The 16,804-nt window shown below is 41.7% G+C and overlaps 1 long non-coding RNA gene across 2 annotated transcripts in view; it reads left to right on the plus strand.

Annotated features, from left to right (window-relative positions):
* LOC148330006 (uncharacterized) overlaps positions 1 to 16,804 on the plus strand; it is a 100,017-nt gene that overhangs the window by 24,307 nt on the left and 58,906 nt on the right. Inside the window, exon 3 of one of the 2 annotated variants that reach the window (XR_015845092.1) lies at positions 11,784 to 11,883. The exons of the other annotated variant lie outside the window; for it this stretch is intronic. This is a non-coding gene — a long non-coding RNA (uncharacterized LOC148330006). The remainder of the gene's footprint in view (positions 1 to 11,783; positions 11,884 to 16,804) is intronic. 2 annotated transcript variants of the gene reach the window in all.

Here is a 16,804-nt window from a genome sequence, read left to right on the forward strand (position 1 = left end):
ATGCAGTTCATGTTTCAATGCTCCCTGACGTAGTGCTCCTTTTTGGGGCGTGTGTCGGGGCCACCAGGGGGCAGTATTGTACAAGCAGACGTAATACTTTCCACAAAGTTTAGTTAGTTTCCACAGCTAAGTGACTCAGCAAGCTGCGTTAAAAGTTGAATTTCGTCGAAGTCATGTTACTTTGTCTGTCTACATGTTTGATGCACACTTTGTTTTCAATTATCCGTTGCCTCAAAGGTTATTACTACTGCATTATCAATGTTTTTTTCTGAGAAGATCTGTGTGTTTTAGCATTAAGCTAACACATATTTTTGCAGGTTTTGTTGTTTGATTTACTCGAGCAACGTGTAGGTCTTGCTGGTATATGTTTAAAGTCAACTAGGAAAGCCAGTAACCACCTTGAAGAATGCACAGGGACTTCTTTTTAAATAAATGTTCTGATTTAGCTCATTGCCAGCATTTAGCTCAACTTAAACAAACAAACCAAAGAAAAACAACTGAAAATATCTTATACTAAACAAATACAATTTTAGAATTTTTTTGTATGTTTAAAAAAATCATTTTTAACCATTTTTTAATTCGAATTAAGTAATTAGGTTTTCGTGACTTTCTTATCAGTGATAAGATCGACACATCAATTCGATCTTACGATGAGATCATTAGTAAAAAGAAAAAAATGAATGTTGAAAACATTTCCTTACTTATTTGTACCACTTTTACCCCTCTTATCTGACTTTTCGTTCCACGAATGAGAGCCAACACTGGCACCATGTGGCTTAAATGGGAACTCAAGATGACAAAAAGTTCTCCCAAAAGAAGACATTTCAAGTCAAGTCAAGTCAGTTCTTGTCTCCAAAAACAATTAACTAATAGACCTGCGCACGTACACTCCTGTTTGACCTCTATGTCACCATGTATCTTATTAGTTACAGGATTATGTGGTCTGGTTTAAATCAGTGCACTGAAGGCTTATTTTACCCAAAAGGACTCTCTTCTGTGTGCAGGCGTTTATGTGTATGCGTGAATGTACACAAACGCTTAATAAAAGAGGAGACGACCACTCGTTTATCATCAGCCGAGTAAACAATAGTGAATGTTTTTCACTGTCTGGATTGGCGCTGTATCGCGTAACATGGCCGTAGACATTGGGACTAAACTGGCTGTTATGTCTCTTCATTTATATATTGTTTGACGAAACGAAAAAAAAAATGGAGTGACAGGCCATAAATACAGTGTTTTGACAGAAATGGGCAATTTCTGGATTTTTGCTTGAAATGTTTGGATTGCAAAGGCCAATATTTCCAAAATTGCATTATCCTTGGGCAATTTATCGAACTGTATTTAATATTGAACAGATTTCCCATAAGGAATAATGGAAACAGAACAATATTCCACTCAGCTTCCAACAGTTGTTGTCATATATTTGGAAAAATGTGTATTTATTAAAAATAAATAAATAAAAGAAAACTTGGAATTACAAAATGTTGGAAAAAAAGTTCTCAATTATAAGTGAAAAAAGTCACTTAAAATAATGTAGTTAATTAAAACAACTAAAACAATTGCAAAGAAAATAATTGAAGAATTCAAAGGAAGTCTCGTAATAAAAAAATCTCAGATTAAAAAAAGAATCACGCAAATAAATCTTGTGATTTGAAAAACAAACATTTAAAGACAATTTCTTATCAAAGCAAAATTCTCAGAATTAAAAACGCCCCTAATCAAAAATTCTCATACTCTGAGAATAATTTGAGATATTTCTCACAATTAAAGGAAAAATCATTCTGCTGGAAACACCTCACAACATTATTCTCTTCTAGCGTTCTGATGACTGAACTGACCTCTCAATAAAATACTTGAAGGTTTTGCGCTCTTATCACATGAAATGCTAGCCTTAAAGGCACCTAATTTGACTTTAATTCAAACCACACTGTGAAACCAGAACACATTCATCAGCTCTGACTCCTTGACCCCTCTCCATCCCTACGCGAAGCCCCCACGGACCCCTCCACCCCCTCAGCCAATCAGAAACAATCCAGCCAGCGTCTCCATGTCTGTAACTTTTGTACACTTATAAAGTCCAAAGAAGACCACCGCTTCCCCCCCTTTTAAAATCAACAACACACTAATGACTCGCACCAACACGTACACACACGCGCACACGCACGTGCACACACACACGCTCGTCCTACCTATCTCGACGGCCCGCATCCAGGTGATAAATGAGGTCGCCCCCAGTGTGTGGTATAAGTTCAAAGGTCACCCCAACATTTCTTGTGGGGTTTCAGGGCATCGAGAAGTCAGGGAGACCCCACCTGCCCTGAGTGGCCATCCTCATCCACCAGGGGGCGACAGACACTCACGTTATGTTCTGTGTATGCTTTCAGAGCGATTTCTTTCATGAATAATCTGCAATTTGAAAAAAAAATACAATATAAAAAAAATATTGTTGTACTATAGTCAGAATGACTTTAATAAATCAAAGCAAGTACAAAATTCAGGACTAAAATAAAGTTAAAGTAGTTCAGACACTTTTTTTCCAATTAGATAAAAACAATACGGAACATTATTACAAAAAACAAATTTTGTGGTCAGCGAAAAGTTTCATTCAAAACTAATCTTCGAAAGAAAATCAATAATTACAAAGGAAAAATATATTTCAAGAAACCTAGATAAAAACAAAACAAACATTTAGTGAATTAAAGAAACACAATCTGTAGAAATATCAACAAAATCAATGTCAGAAATAAATTAAAAATTAAAAATTTTCTTAAACAAAATGTTTTGTTTTCAGACGGATTTTGGTCAAGGGAAATCACACAACAGAAAACAAATAAAAAATATAACACTTCTGAAAAGAAAAACATATGATCACACAATGAATTAAATATAACATTAATTTAGCGAGACAACAACAAATTAAAGACTATAGAAAAATTTATCCAATTTAAATAAAATGACTAAAAAACAGAAAAAGAAAGAAAAAGCCGATAAAAAGAATAAATAGCAAAATTAACGTTTTTAAAAAACTCAAAAGTAGACGAAATAACAAATCTGTTACCTTATCTTTTTATGGTAATTCTTCATTTTAATGTTTAAGTATAAAATCCACATGGTAGTTAAACATATTAGAGACACATATAAAATAATTCTAAACAGATTGTTACTAGAAGAAAATATTTAAATATCAAAGGCTTTTATGAAATGCTTTGTCATTCGGAAAATTCTTTGATGTTAATAACATAAAAATACATTTTGCCCAAGTGTTTGGCGGAGGCCGGATATGGGCATCAAAGGCGCATTTGTCTCACGCCGAAAAAGCTCACAAGCTAAATCATTTTGACGTCTCCAGGAAATGGATGGAAGTCAATGTCTTCTGAAGTGATATGGAAGCATGACTGTGTGTGTGTGTGTGTGTGTGTGTGCGTGCATGGTCGCGTGTGTGTTGCAGGTCAGTACCGAGGTCATCGGTGTTTAGTCTGTGCTTTTCGCCCGAGTGGCGGCTCCACTTTTCCGTTCGCCTTGCTAAGATTTATTGCCAAACCGTCTCAACTTAAGCCTTTTTTTCTCAAGCGCAGTGTGCATATTGTATGTAGGTGATAAAAATTTCAACCTTTATCCACTCAACTGTACGTGATCGGGAAGCCTTAAATTGTTATTTGGAAATATGTAGTGTGGAATTAAAAAAATTAAGAAAAACTGCACGTGTGTGTGTGTGTGTGTGTGTGTGTGTGTTTTCTCCTTTCCGTCTTATCCTCATATGTTAAATTACTGCCGAAATTTTATCCCAAAAGAGACTGCGGGCATAGCAACAGCAGAAGATAACATTAGCTTGTGTCTTTATTTTTGTCATTTGTAGACGTTTATCCTCAAATATTTCGATGTCGTGGACATCTTGACAAAGTGGAGACATGAGTATGTGCTGCTGCAGCCAAGTGGAGACTGCGGACTATAACACTACAGCATTAGATTACATTTACATTGGCATGTGTTTTTTTTTCTCTCATTTATAGCCATGTATCCTCAAATGTTGCGACAACTGCAACATTCTTTTCGACAGCAGACTGAGGGTAACATGAAAACAGGCCTCTGCACCAAAGTGGAGATTGCGGAGCATAACACGACAGCAACTTCGTAAGATAACATTGGCATGCGTTTTTTTTGCATCATTTCTAGCCATGTATCCTGTATACGACAGCGAGGGGAGCATCGGTAACACAAAAATGGGCCTCTGCGGCAAAGTGGAGATTACGGAGTATAACACTGCAGCGTTCGGAGCCACAGTATGAGCTAAAATTAGTGTGTGTGTTAAGTGTTTGCCGTGATGGATGGCACAAGACATGATAGCACAGAAGAAGCTCCGGTAATGAACTCGAGCCTGGCAGAAAGTGAGTCCAAAATAGAATAGATCCATCCAAATGAGTTTAAAAACATCTTCAGTCTGACTCTGTGGGCTCTTTGAGTACATCAAATGCAATAAACAAACAGAACCATTTGCCCAACCACCACCCCAATGCCCCCCCCCCCACCCCAGTCCCCTCACCCCCATGTGGGCCCGTTAGCCGTTTGACGGGACTGTACATCATACTCTTGGATGGCTTCTAATTGCAAGTGACGGCTGTGTTTCTGTGGTGGTCAGTGTGGATTCTTTGGTGGAAGGGGAGTCTGGAGACACAGATGGCCAACGTCTGGCCGTCCATCCCAAAACCATTAGAAGACTTCCAGTTCTGCTGTGGGAACCAGTTAGTCAGTGTTTGGATAATTCAAGGTTGAATTAGCCCACCAAACGTTCAAAGATCTGAATATTTCTAACCATCCATTATCTCAGTAGCAGAACAATGCACAAATGACACTTTCGCACCGCAGTGTTCTTCCCCACAGTCTCCACTTTGCTGCACCGGCCATTTTTCCTTCTTCCCTTAGTGTCCTTTTGAATAAAATTGCTGCATCTTCATTACATCTTAGGATAAAAGGCTGAGGAAAAAAGTGCTAGCGTCAACATACCATTTTATCATACTCGTACTCATCATACTCCACAGTCTCCACTTTGCTGCAGCGGCCACTTTTCTTTCTTCCCTTAGTCTCCTCTTGAATAAAATTTCAGCATCCTTATAACATCTTAGAATAAAAGGCTGGCGGAAAAAGTGCGAACATTAGCATACCATTTTATCATACTCGTACGTATGATACTCCACAGTCTCCACTTTGCTGCAGCCGCCCTCAGTCTCCACTCAAATCAAGATGGCTTCCTTACCAACATTAATTACGCAAACCCGTATTAATTAGCCTTTTGCTCAGTTGCACTTTCAACTTGTCATCAAAGTTGTGTTTGCACTGACCTGCCAATCAGTGTCGGTCCGCCTTGAGCGCTTGTTTTCTTTGAACACATTCTGAATGTTCAGCCGGCGTGTCTTGTGTACACCACACATGACAAGGCCCAAACATTTGCAATTGCTCATGACAGATCTGACATAAACAGCCTCTCATCTGCCCGGTCCGGAGCTAAACAAATGCACTGCTGATCGACCAACCTGACTAAATCTCCCTGTTAGATTTCCAAACAAACCCAACCAACACACACACACACACACACACACACACATTGTAATTCTGCACAAACAAAAAATGCCTCACAGATCTCATACGCCCGTCAGTTTTCCAGATTAGCTGTTCAGCATCAACCATCAAAGCTAACAACAGCGGAAAGTCTTTTCCCCCAAAAAAAAAAAAAAAAAAAAAAGACTATGTGTGTGTCTATGTGTACAAATCGACCCCCACCCCCTGCCCTCTAAATCGGCCCCCTTTTGTTGGCGGGTTGCTCCAGGAGAGCGTGTTGATGGAGCCGCATCGATGTTCGGATTAGGGCACGCGTCCGTGATCAAGTGCTCAAGCAGCAGTAGCTATGAGCAGAAGGAGCACACTTTAAGAGTAGCATACAGACAGACGGATGTTTTATTGTCGAATATCAGACAAAGACACAGGAAGATCGGCGCCGGTATCGAACCCTGCACCGTGAGACGGAAGTGCTCACCAGTCGTCCGCCGTGTCGCCCCTCTTGATGCATGTCAAGATGCTAATTGTCTCTGTCGCATTGCGCTGATGTTAAACCCACAAGCTTGCAAAATGAGTTAAAAAAAAAAAAAAAACACATCACCTAAGGACGCCGCTCTCGTGCGCACAAACAGATCTAGATCCCGGATTTGTGCTGAGGATGTGATGTTTAACGTCATACATTCTATCGTTTACATCTTTGACGTGACAATAAAGGGGCCATACCTATGAAATGGACGCACGTCGTTACGCCTGTGTAGAACAAAAGAAAGAACAGCAAATGGAAAAAACAAAAGAAAAGATAGGCGTCCATTCACAAGTTTTGTCCGCACATGGCTTTTCATTTTCACTTGCGCGCGAGTGTGCCGCAAAACGGTTGAAATTGGCTGCTGGGATGGCTTTGCTTTCGCGGCCTGTCAGCTTGAGGTAGATGTGTGAAAAGGTAATACAAGCTAAGCTTTTATTCTCACTCTCAAAGCCCCCCCCCCTCCTCCACCCCAACCCACTTTTTCACCCCCCCCTTCTTTTCTTTTTTTCGACAACTCACTGCCACGATGACTCCTCCACTTTGTCCTTGTCCATACCGTCCAATGACGACACTTTCAAGACAATTCCTGCTGTTCGTTTTTTAAAGTGCTTCTTCGCCCAAAGGGATAAAATGACAGACTATTAAATGGGTGGGGTGGGGGGGGGGGGGGGGTGGAATGAAATCATATAATTTAGTGTCCCTCTGGCATTTCTTAATTTCTGTCAATCATCTGTTGATTAAACCGAAGCACTTCTCTTACTTTACGTACAACCTTGTTTCCATTGTGCGCTAACGTTTGCCCGTCGGTCGGACAAAGAAAGTAGAGCAAAGCGTCTTTTTGGACCAATTCTAAAGACGTATAATGCAGAACTATGACTTCGAATGCTTAGTTTGGGGCTTTGGCTGCACAGTGACCAAGCGGTCACCTGCGAATCGCAGGGCGCATTAAATCGTAACTAGGGATTAAAATTTGATCATAAAATACTAGGGCTGTCAAAATTACACATGATTAAATATTTTAACTCAGTTTTATTTACTACAAAAATTCATCCAATCATCCAAGAAATCCACATTAGTGGTTTCTGTTTAAAAATGTGTTTGTAATCCTTAAAAGTTAATGTTAATGTTAAAGTTAACTATTTACCAGCCAATCGTAGATTACATTAACCCTCACGGGTACGCTTATTTTATTTTTTTACACTTTCAAATGACTGCACGAGAAACCCCACGCAAACACAAAAAAAGAACACGCAAACTCCATACAGAACGGACAAAGGCGGAGATTCAAACCCTCAACCTTGCATTTGTGAGGCAGACCATGTCGCCACGAGGCCAACGCGCCGCCCCTGATTTGAATATATTCCGAAAAGTCGAAAGCAAGCCTTGTTGACTTTCTGCTGACAAGTCCTTACACGTCAAGACGTGCCGCTTCTACCACCGCGTGGAGATTAAAAACACCTGTTGGTAAACAAAACAAGCATCCCGCCGAGGCCGCCGCTAATCACACGCGCATCCTCCCGTGTCACGAGGCAACCCGATATCCCCCTGCCGAATCCTCGCTGATTAACTCCCGACTGTTTAACATTCGCCGCCGCCGCCGCCTCGACGACGAGTGCGTAAAAAGCAGGCAATCCCATTCGTGGACGCAATTAGCTCTTAAATAAAGTGCCTACTCCGCCACGCTTAAGCAACATTTTAATTAGACAAAACCGCTTGAAACGAAGCCCCCCCCCCCCTTTTTTTTTTTTGTCAAATAAACAGGCCTGTTTGCCTAGAAAGGGCTCCCTGGGGGGGGGGGGGCGCTCATTGGCGAGGGTGCTCAGAGCAGGAACTAGAGAGTTTATCCAAGGAGATAATGGCTGTTTGTTTCTTTTGAAGGCGATCCAACGCTTCCTTAAGCCACCCGAGAGCCCAACACTCAGCTGCTCCGTTGCCTTCCATGATAGGGTGGGAGAGAGACCATTTACACCGTCGAAGCGCCGTTTTCTGAATCCCGTTTCGTATTTATTTATCAGACCCACCCGAGATTGCTGGAAAATCTGCACTATACAAATTTTTGTTCTTCTCTCCCTTATACTTTAAACGCACTTAATTTCCTTAAATTTACTTTTGAAAGTACTCCTTCGCTGCTTTCAACGTTCTCTAGCTGTTGAGAAATGCGAGCTCAATCGGATGACGTTCCTTTGAAGAAATGGAAGGGAAACTTTCACTTGTCGTCTGACAAATAAAAGGCAGTGTGCTTGCTTTTTTTTTGCTGTATAACCGTCCTAAGTCTGCTAGCTTAATGCTAACATTTAATGCGAAACGCCATAGATGGGCTAATTGGAACTAGCTTTGATGTGCCTCTAATTACAAACGTTCCAACGGCCGCTACCGAAAACCCTCAGAGCAGCAACGCATACAAATAGAGCATATTATAAAAGGCAACGTTTTCTGCCTTTCCTTTCGTAATTCGGTTGCAAATATTAAGTTTTGCATTGTATTGTTGTTACGGCTCGCATTAACGGTGGCTTTAATTCTTATATTAGAATTGGAAGCGTAATTTTTACGTTCACAATTAAACATTGGATCATAATAATTCCAATGAGGGGAAAACGGTTTCCAAGTTTCAAATGACTTTCTTTATTCGTCTAATGCAGTTCTTGATTCATTTACAATACAATATGAACCAACTTTATTTATACGGCGCATTTCGTTACAGCTGCAGCTGTAACATTTGATTGTTTTATTGGTTTGAAGTGGTCTATATTTAATAACTAGGTGCTACTTCATATAAAACGACCTTTAATAATCTTGTTTATATTTCCATTTATTTTAACATTTTTTTTTTCTTATAACTGATGTAGTTCCTTTTGAAGTAACAATGTACACATATGCTTCATTGTTGTCAGCTACTTATGTAGATTTTTTTTTTTTTAGCTTTATTTCCTCATATACTTCGACTTTTTACTTACTTTTAAGTACTTTCACCATCTCTCGCGAAATTCTCCCCACTTCGTTGCCATTTTTGTCTTCTAGTTTCCATAGCAGCGAACTGTTTTTTTTGTCCTCTGGAGGGCAGTGTAACCCCAATGGTGAACTACTGGTCAGCAGTCTCCCCATTTGGACCTTGTTGACTGCCCTCTGAGCAATTGAGTTGAAAACTACTTTGGCCTGTTTTGCTTCCACCTCCATTGATTTAATTTCCAACCTTTTTGTTTTTATTTTTTGTTTGTTGAGCTCCCCCGGAACACAAACGAATGGCTTTTACTAAATCTTCTATACTGCAAGTATAACGTCATTTTACCATTTCTGTCTTTGACCGTCATCCCATGTGAAAGTTTAAGCCCCGCAACCAATCCGCCGCTTTTTTTTTTTCATTTTTAAATTCAAAAAGTGTTCGTTTAGTTGCTTCTCCGAACCGGAAAGTTTCCTCTTGCTTTCTTGTCGTCCGTGTCAAGATAAACTCCTTTGACAGAGCGCAATCTCTCATCTCCTCACCGCCTCTTCTTAGACACGCCAATCAAGACGTATTCATGGTGAAGGGCCAATGACTTATTTTCTTAGATTCTTAGATTAGCCTGGAGAAAGTTGATGGACCTTAAAAGGCTTTGTTGTTTTTTTTTCGACAGCCTTTGTTTTTCCTCGACGTTTCTGCGATGGGAATTAAAGCAAAGTTGGGACTGAACCTTCCCAGATATAATTTCTGGCCTTCTAAGGAGTAACGGGATATTCGCAAGTGTCTGCGTTTTTCCACTTTAATCGCTTTTGACTGATTTTCAGCTTTATTTCCATGCTTTTAAGATGACAGCAAAACGCGGGAAGGACCTTGGGTGTAACTTTAGTACTTGGAGTTCCCGGAACTTTTGTGTCTATGTGACGGTGTCATCCAGTTAAATATGCTCAATGCGGCAACCTCGGCCCAAAATGCTCCTGGATCGCCCAAAACTACTCCAGCAGTCGTCTTCTGGTGCATACAAGCGTCTCCTCTGTGTGAGTGAAGGGGGCGTTAAACGTTGATAGGCAGTTGCGATAGCCAATCAGATCACTTACTTTGAAGTTGATGAACACGTCTTGTGATTGGTTCCTCACCCGTGAGGGGGCAGCGCTATGCTGAATCAATGCGCCAGAGAGCCGGAACTGGCGACCGTTCGAAAATCTGAAATATATTTTTGCTTTTTTTTTTTTTTTTTTAAAACACATTGGACAAAGGAGGGAAATGTGTGGATTTAATTGCACATACACTTGCGAGGCCATTTTTAAGACGGACCTAGGTCTTGCGTATGAAATGCACGACCCGCCACTGGCGCTCAGTAGAGCTGAAAATCTTTTTAGTACTTGCCGTCAAACCAGGAACTATTTTTGTTCATCCACCAAATACGCTAAGTTGTCCTCCAATTAGCTTCTGTATGTTCAGCACCGAAAACCTCGCCCCAAAGGTTCCTGCACCTTTCAAAACGGCCATCCACCCTTTTTTGAAGATGCCCCAAGAACAACAACCCTCTCAGGGAGGCAGGATGCGAAACATCACCTCGGCGTGACAGATATTGTTTTCCAATATATCGCTGACAGAGAAAGAGAGCGAGAGAAGATACTTGGTCGGTCCAAACAGAGCCGTAAAGTGCCGCATGGTTAAGCCTGATGAATTAATAACAGGGAGGCAGATGGGTCCCAGGGGCACACTGGGAGGGCGGCAGCATGGCCGACAGAGTGCACCGTACGCACACACACCTACACGCGCACGCACGCAAGTCAAAAGTGAGGCATTTGCATAAAGTGAATCACAGGACAAAGAGAAACATCTAAGTGCAAACACTTCAGTTTTGTAACTCATGACCTCATTAGTTTCCTTTGCTAATGTACAAATGTGACTGAGTTGAGTCATTAACACACCTAATGAAGGCTGGCCCAGCTCAAAATCAGCACCGAATGCGTATCAGCATTTCAGTCCGGACACTCAATCGCACCACTTTTTTTTTTTTTTTTGCCTGTGCGGGCTTCTCGGGTTTAACGATCGTTCGGCCTTCTTAGTCAATTAGACAGCGATTTATCGTAGGGTCGAATGCTTTTTTTTATCATTTAAATTGCAACGCAGGGTTGCAATTATCGTTTTTTTTTATTATTTTTTTTTTATAGTTGGTTGTTTTTTCTCATTAGGTGGGATGCTAACATGGCATTGGCCTTTCCCCGGACGCTTTCTGAAAACAGTGACTGGAAGATGCTAACTTTTGTTTGTTTCACTTGGTCTTCAAAATCCATTCGTCCATCCGTCCATCCTCTGAACCGATTATTCTCACTTGGGAACACACGCACACACACACACAGGGAGAAACTGCACCACATCCCAAAAATCCCTTTGTTCAGAGCAGGCGTGGGCAAACTACGGCCCGGGGGCCACATGCGGCCCGTTAAACGTCTTAATCCGGCCCGCCGAACTTGAAAAACAATTAAATGAATAAACCTTCATGTTTTATTTTCTAAATACTGTGGTTTTTCAAAGACATATATATTGTTGTAATGCTTTTGTTCACTTTCATTTAAAATTAAAAATTTTTTTTTCTCCGATGAGGTGAGGTTACCAAAACACTCCATCCATCTGCTCCTGGTCCACTTGCAAGCTCTGAATTCGCCATCTGCTTAAAGGGCGAGCTTCCCGTTTATTTTCTTCTTTTCGTCTTCACGTGATTGTATTTGTTGGTGATGTCGCATCGCTCTTGTGTGATTGCAGATGTGATGACAAGCCAGAATGAGACGGCGGCGTCATTTACGATGGGCAAACAGGTCAAGGTTACTGTGCAATCCTCTCCCTGGTGCAGAGCAGTAGCGTGGTGAGAACATTACTGTATGTCACAATATCGAACATGCGGTACAGTATATGACCTTTTGATTGCTCAGGCTCCATGATAATACCTCACAAAAGCAAATATAGGTTCTATCGTCTTTCCTGTCTTTTTCAGAGGTGTCAGGCTAGATGTTACGCAATAAATAAAACGATGAGTTGACTAATCAGTGTAAGAGGTGAGGATTCTACATGCGACCTTTGCTTTGCAACTGACCAGTTTCTTCTGCAGCAAAGAATTACAGTGATCCATTTTTAATAAAACAGGCTAACCTTACCATCATTTATGATGCCACGGCTGGAGAAATGATATACAGAAACACACAAACGCCCTACTGAGAAAGTGTTGGACGACCGAGCTTCTCTTGAAAGGTCCGTCTTGAAAATGGCCTCGCAAGTGTATCTGCAATTAAATCCACACTTTTCCCTCCTTAGGCCTTTGTGCTTTAAAAAAAGCAAGAATATATTTTAGATCTTCAAACGGTCTCCAGTTACGACTCTCCGGTGTGTTGATTCCACATAGCGCTGCCCCCTCACGAGCGAGTATCCAATCACAAAACGCCTTCATCACCTTCAACGTAAGACCAGCAAGAAGGCCTTACTGCCTCAACTTGTGATCTGATTGGCTATCACAACTGTCTACCAACCGTAAACAGACAGAACAGACGCCAGCACGATTGTATCTGAAGAGTTCGGACGAATAGTGCGCTCTACTGCTATTATGAAATCTGCCTGGCAACTCGAGCTCGCTGAATTCTGATTGGATAAAAACTTCAACCTCAAAATTCAACACTAGGAAATAATATGACATTGTGAAGAATATGATCATGATTTCTTGATTATATTAGCTATTTTTAACACTTTAAATTGGTAAATAATGTAAAATAAATAAATAACAGATGACATGGAGACACACCAATAGTATAGAATTGTGAAAAATGACATTGACCATATTTGGACATGAGGGATTTCAACCCAAGTGGCACTTGCATCCTTTGAATTCTCTGCATGCCCTTGGAGAAAAGATTGCACATCCCAGATCTATATGTGCACAGACTCCAACCGCCTCATCTCTGCTCGCTGTCCTCTCACCGTCAAGCGGCGCGTCGTCGTCAAACAGATCCTGTCGCAAACAAAACAAAATATCCATATTTCATCGGGCGGCGGTGAAGACCGTTTAGAAATGTCATATCAGCTCACGCGCTAAAAGCGCATCGTCGTCATCTCAATCGGCCCGAGTTGAATAATTGACAGCGTTCGCTCAGCCTGTCCGTCGTAAAAAGTTGTCTTGGGCGTCGGTGTCAACATTGCGGCGAAGCCTCGTGGTGTTCCTGCTTCTGTGAGGCCTCCTTTCCAAAAAAAAAAAAAAAACTGCGTGAAAGGAGGCCTTGAATCAATAAGGACTAAAGAGAAGCCAGACACCACAGTTGGCTGCCCACACCTGGCCATACGCACACACAATCCCCTGAACTCGAGGCTGTATCCTGCGCCTGTCAGGCCGATGGCGCTCACGCGTGTTTGCCTTTTTGCGCGCGTATGCCAAATATGGAGTGCGGGAATAAGGCGAAGGAGAAGATGAGGGTAGATGGTTGGAGGGGCTGTTTCTTTATTCATTACCCAGCGGCCGAGGGGTTTTTCACGGGGGACGTGGCAACAACGCTTCTCCCGGGCCCTTCAGTGGTGTCGCTCAGTGGTCGTCCTTGCGACAAGCCTGCAGCCTTCCTGTTCCTTTCCCCTGGATGTTAACACAATAGGACCTCAAAAATAAACTCGAGGTAATTGCAGTGAGTTTCATAAAGTTTGTCGCCTGGAAATGGCAGACTTCCTCTGTCCTTTCCAGCAAGGTTTCTTGAGACATTTTGTGGGACTACCACTCATGCCATCGTATTGCTTCGTTGGGCTCAAAGATATGGCCGACATTTCGATAGTCAGGCCAGAAATCTCAATATTAGTAGAATATGACTTCGGGGTCATTAAAGCCGAAGACAGTAATAACAACAAAAGGGAGGGGACAATACCGTTTTTTTTTTTTTATTAGAATTTGGTGTAAGTCATCCACATGACCAATAAATAATTTGCCAAGACCTCTCACGACTTCCGATGTTGCCCGACGCATTGACATTTTTTTTCTTGAGAGTGAAAATGTCTTTGAAATAACCTGGCAATTCCAGGCCAAAAGCACCCTAAAATCTTCCACTTCAAGGAACAAAATGGCAGACTTCATGTCTTTTTGAGCGTGACTTTGTTTTTGAATGTTCACCGCCATGTCTTGCGGCCAGGATCATTTCCCGCCCCCTCTCCCTCCGAAGAGACCATCGATTACCGCGACATCACACATCTCTCTCCTGACCCTCTCCGCCCCAAACTGATCAATGGCAATGCCGGGGGATCAATTTCGTCAGGCTTTGGGGGTGTCAGATGCGATAGGACACGAATGAGGGCTCGCTGGCTGGCTGACGCTTCAAAGCTTGCTGCTCAAGACAAACAATTCAAATTGAAGACGGCCACCGATACAAGAGATGAGAGGCGCGCATCCTGACCCTTTTTTGTGTGTTTGGTTCGCTTTTCGATTGCTGTTGGGCCGTGTGGTGCATGAGGAGGAGTGAGTTGAAAGTACTTTTGACAATTTTCGCAGTTTATTTACTTGTTCTTTTTTAGAATTAAGGCATAGAACGCTAAAAAGGAACTTCAAACCTCGCTTGTGGAATTAATTAAGGTTTTTATGATCGAACAAATCATTTCCTTTTTTTCATCTTTGGCAGTTCCACTCGATATTGATGTCTGTAAAAATGTGTACTTGCATTTCTACAAGTCAAAATGACTTGGACAGATGGAAAAAAAGGACAGAAAAGTAAGCTCGATGCATTCTGCCTCTTTTTCATGATAACATAAAGAACCTGTATCGGGAAAAATAGCAACACTTAAAAGAAAGGAGAGATTGTGGTGGTGGAGGGAAAAAAAACCCCACAAAAGCATTAAAATTTAATTGAAAAATAAAAAGGATGCCGTCCCATGAAAAACATCTTAAATAGGTCTTGTGTGTGGCGGGAAGCGGCACGATGTACCTGAGGCACTGCAAAGTGTTAACACGGAAAACACATCAGAGGAGGAAGCGGCCTGTTTGGGGTTGGGAGAGTGGGGTGTGTGGTACGCAGGCATGGGAAAAGCGCATGATATGTCCCACTTTGCAATTTATCTGCATGGTGGGACTGCATGCGTCTGCGAGGCGGGCCACGCTACTTCTGTTTGTAAGCAAATCCATTAAGTCCAGAGGAATTAGAAGAAATATTAAAATATGGGGAGACACCAAAAAAAAAAAAAAAGGCCTCATGTCAGATGTCAGCAAAACTTCTTCAGCCAACCCACTCGGTCAACTAACGTGAACTAATTCACTAAGAAACTCACACGGATCCATCTCAAAAGCAACCTAGCAAGCACCCAACTCAGCAACAAACTAACCGACGAACCAAATCAAATCCAACTCGCCAACAAACTAACTTATCAACACACCAATTAGCTACCTACTCCGCAAAAGAAATAAAACCACTTACAGAACCTGATAAATTACTGCAGCTTTTACAGTCTGTTTTGAGGTCATGTGACATTTGTGATACGCTGTTAATCCAGAACAGTCTCTAAAATAAATGTTGCTGCACCGCAAACTGTATTTTCCGCTCCCGCATATAAGCTGCGGAAACGGTTTTTTGAAAAAAAAAAAAAAAGGTTTTCAAGCCCCACTAGGATATAAGCCGCGGACCCAAGAGAAAAAAAAAATCTAAATTTATTTAGCTTATTTTCTGAACTACACAGCGCCCTCTACCGGTGAAAGAAAAACCCACAGAAAAGCCGCACCGTTGAATCAGCCGCATGGTTCAAAATCTAGCAAAAAAGTAGCGCCTTATAGTCCGGAAAATCCGGTTCTCAACATTTCCGCTCTCTGCTTTGAGCAAACTTAGTTCCTAAAAAGTCCTTGAGGAGTCTAGGTGGGAGAAATAATGTGCCTGTGGCAATGTTTGAACATAAAGAAGCATTTATTTGCCAGCTTTTCTTCTTCGTCACGCGTTTTATTTATTTGATTTAAACACGCATGTTTGTTTTGCGCGGCCATACGGGACGTACGCATTCCTCCCCGGCCGGCCGCACTGTGCTTTGAATGATGTCGAGAAAAAGAAGGAATTAGCCAGTTAAAAATCTCTCAAGACGTTTAGCGCGTTTTGTCTTCCCCCCCGAGTATTCCCATCAAGTTGGAAGTTTGAAGGAGGCCGCACAGGAACCACCATCAAGCGGCCAAACTGACACAAATACCCTCAAACTGTTTACACCCGCGCTCGCATTGGCATCGCACACTTTCTCGACTTGTCTTGCTCACTCGTCAATCTCACACACACGTACTGTACACAAAAAAGCTGTTACCAATCAATCAATCAAACCCATCAAGATACTGGCAAACTAAGCCACCAACCAGCTAAAAAAAAAAACTCAACCAATCAAATCTTGAACAAACCCACCAGCCAATAACTTTAATCAACATTTTGCTTGTATATTGCGTAAACACCCCAATGAACATTTAGCTCCTGTGCTTGTATTTATATCTCAGTGTTAACATCCATATCAATACTCAGTTCATCTCCTTTTTTTTTGGGGGGGGGGGGGGGGTTCCCCATAAACACGTTTACGGCTTCATAATGCGTTATCATGCGCCGTTAATATTTAGACATATACTGACAGTTACGATATCTATATATAAGTAACGGCCTTGCAGCTCAAAGAGATGTTTTTTAATCCCAATCATCCATCGCGCCAGTGCCGTTTCTCGGAGTTCACATCTATTCCGGCGTGGCACATTTAATTGCCTGAAACATTTCAAGCTGCCGGCGTTAAGACGAGCGCTCTCAGGTGGCTTCTCAAGA

Source organism: Idiotropiscis lumnitzeri, chromosome 9 (genome assembly GCF_059441095.1).
Source record: "Idiotropiscis lumnitzeri isolate Australia: NSW breed Sydney's pygmy pipehorse chromosome 9, RoL_Ilum_1.0, whole genome shotgun sequence".
Taxonomy (NCBI): Eukaryota; Metazoa; Chordata; class Actinopteri; order Syngnathiformes; family Syngnathidae; genus Idiotropiscis; species Idiotropiscis lumnitzeri.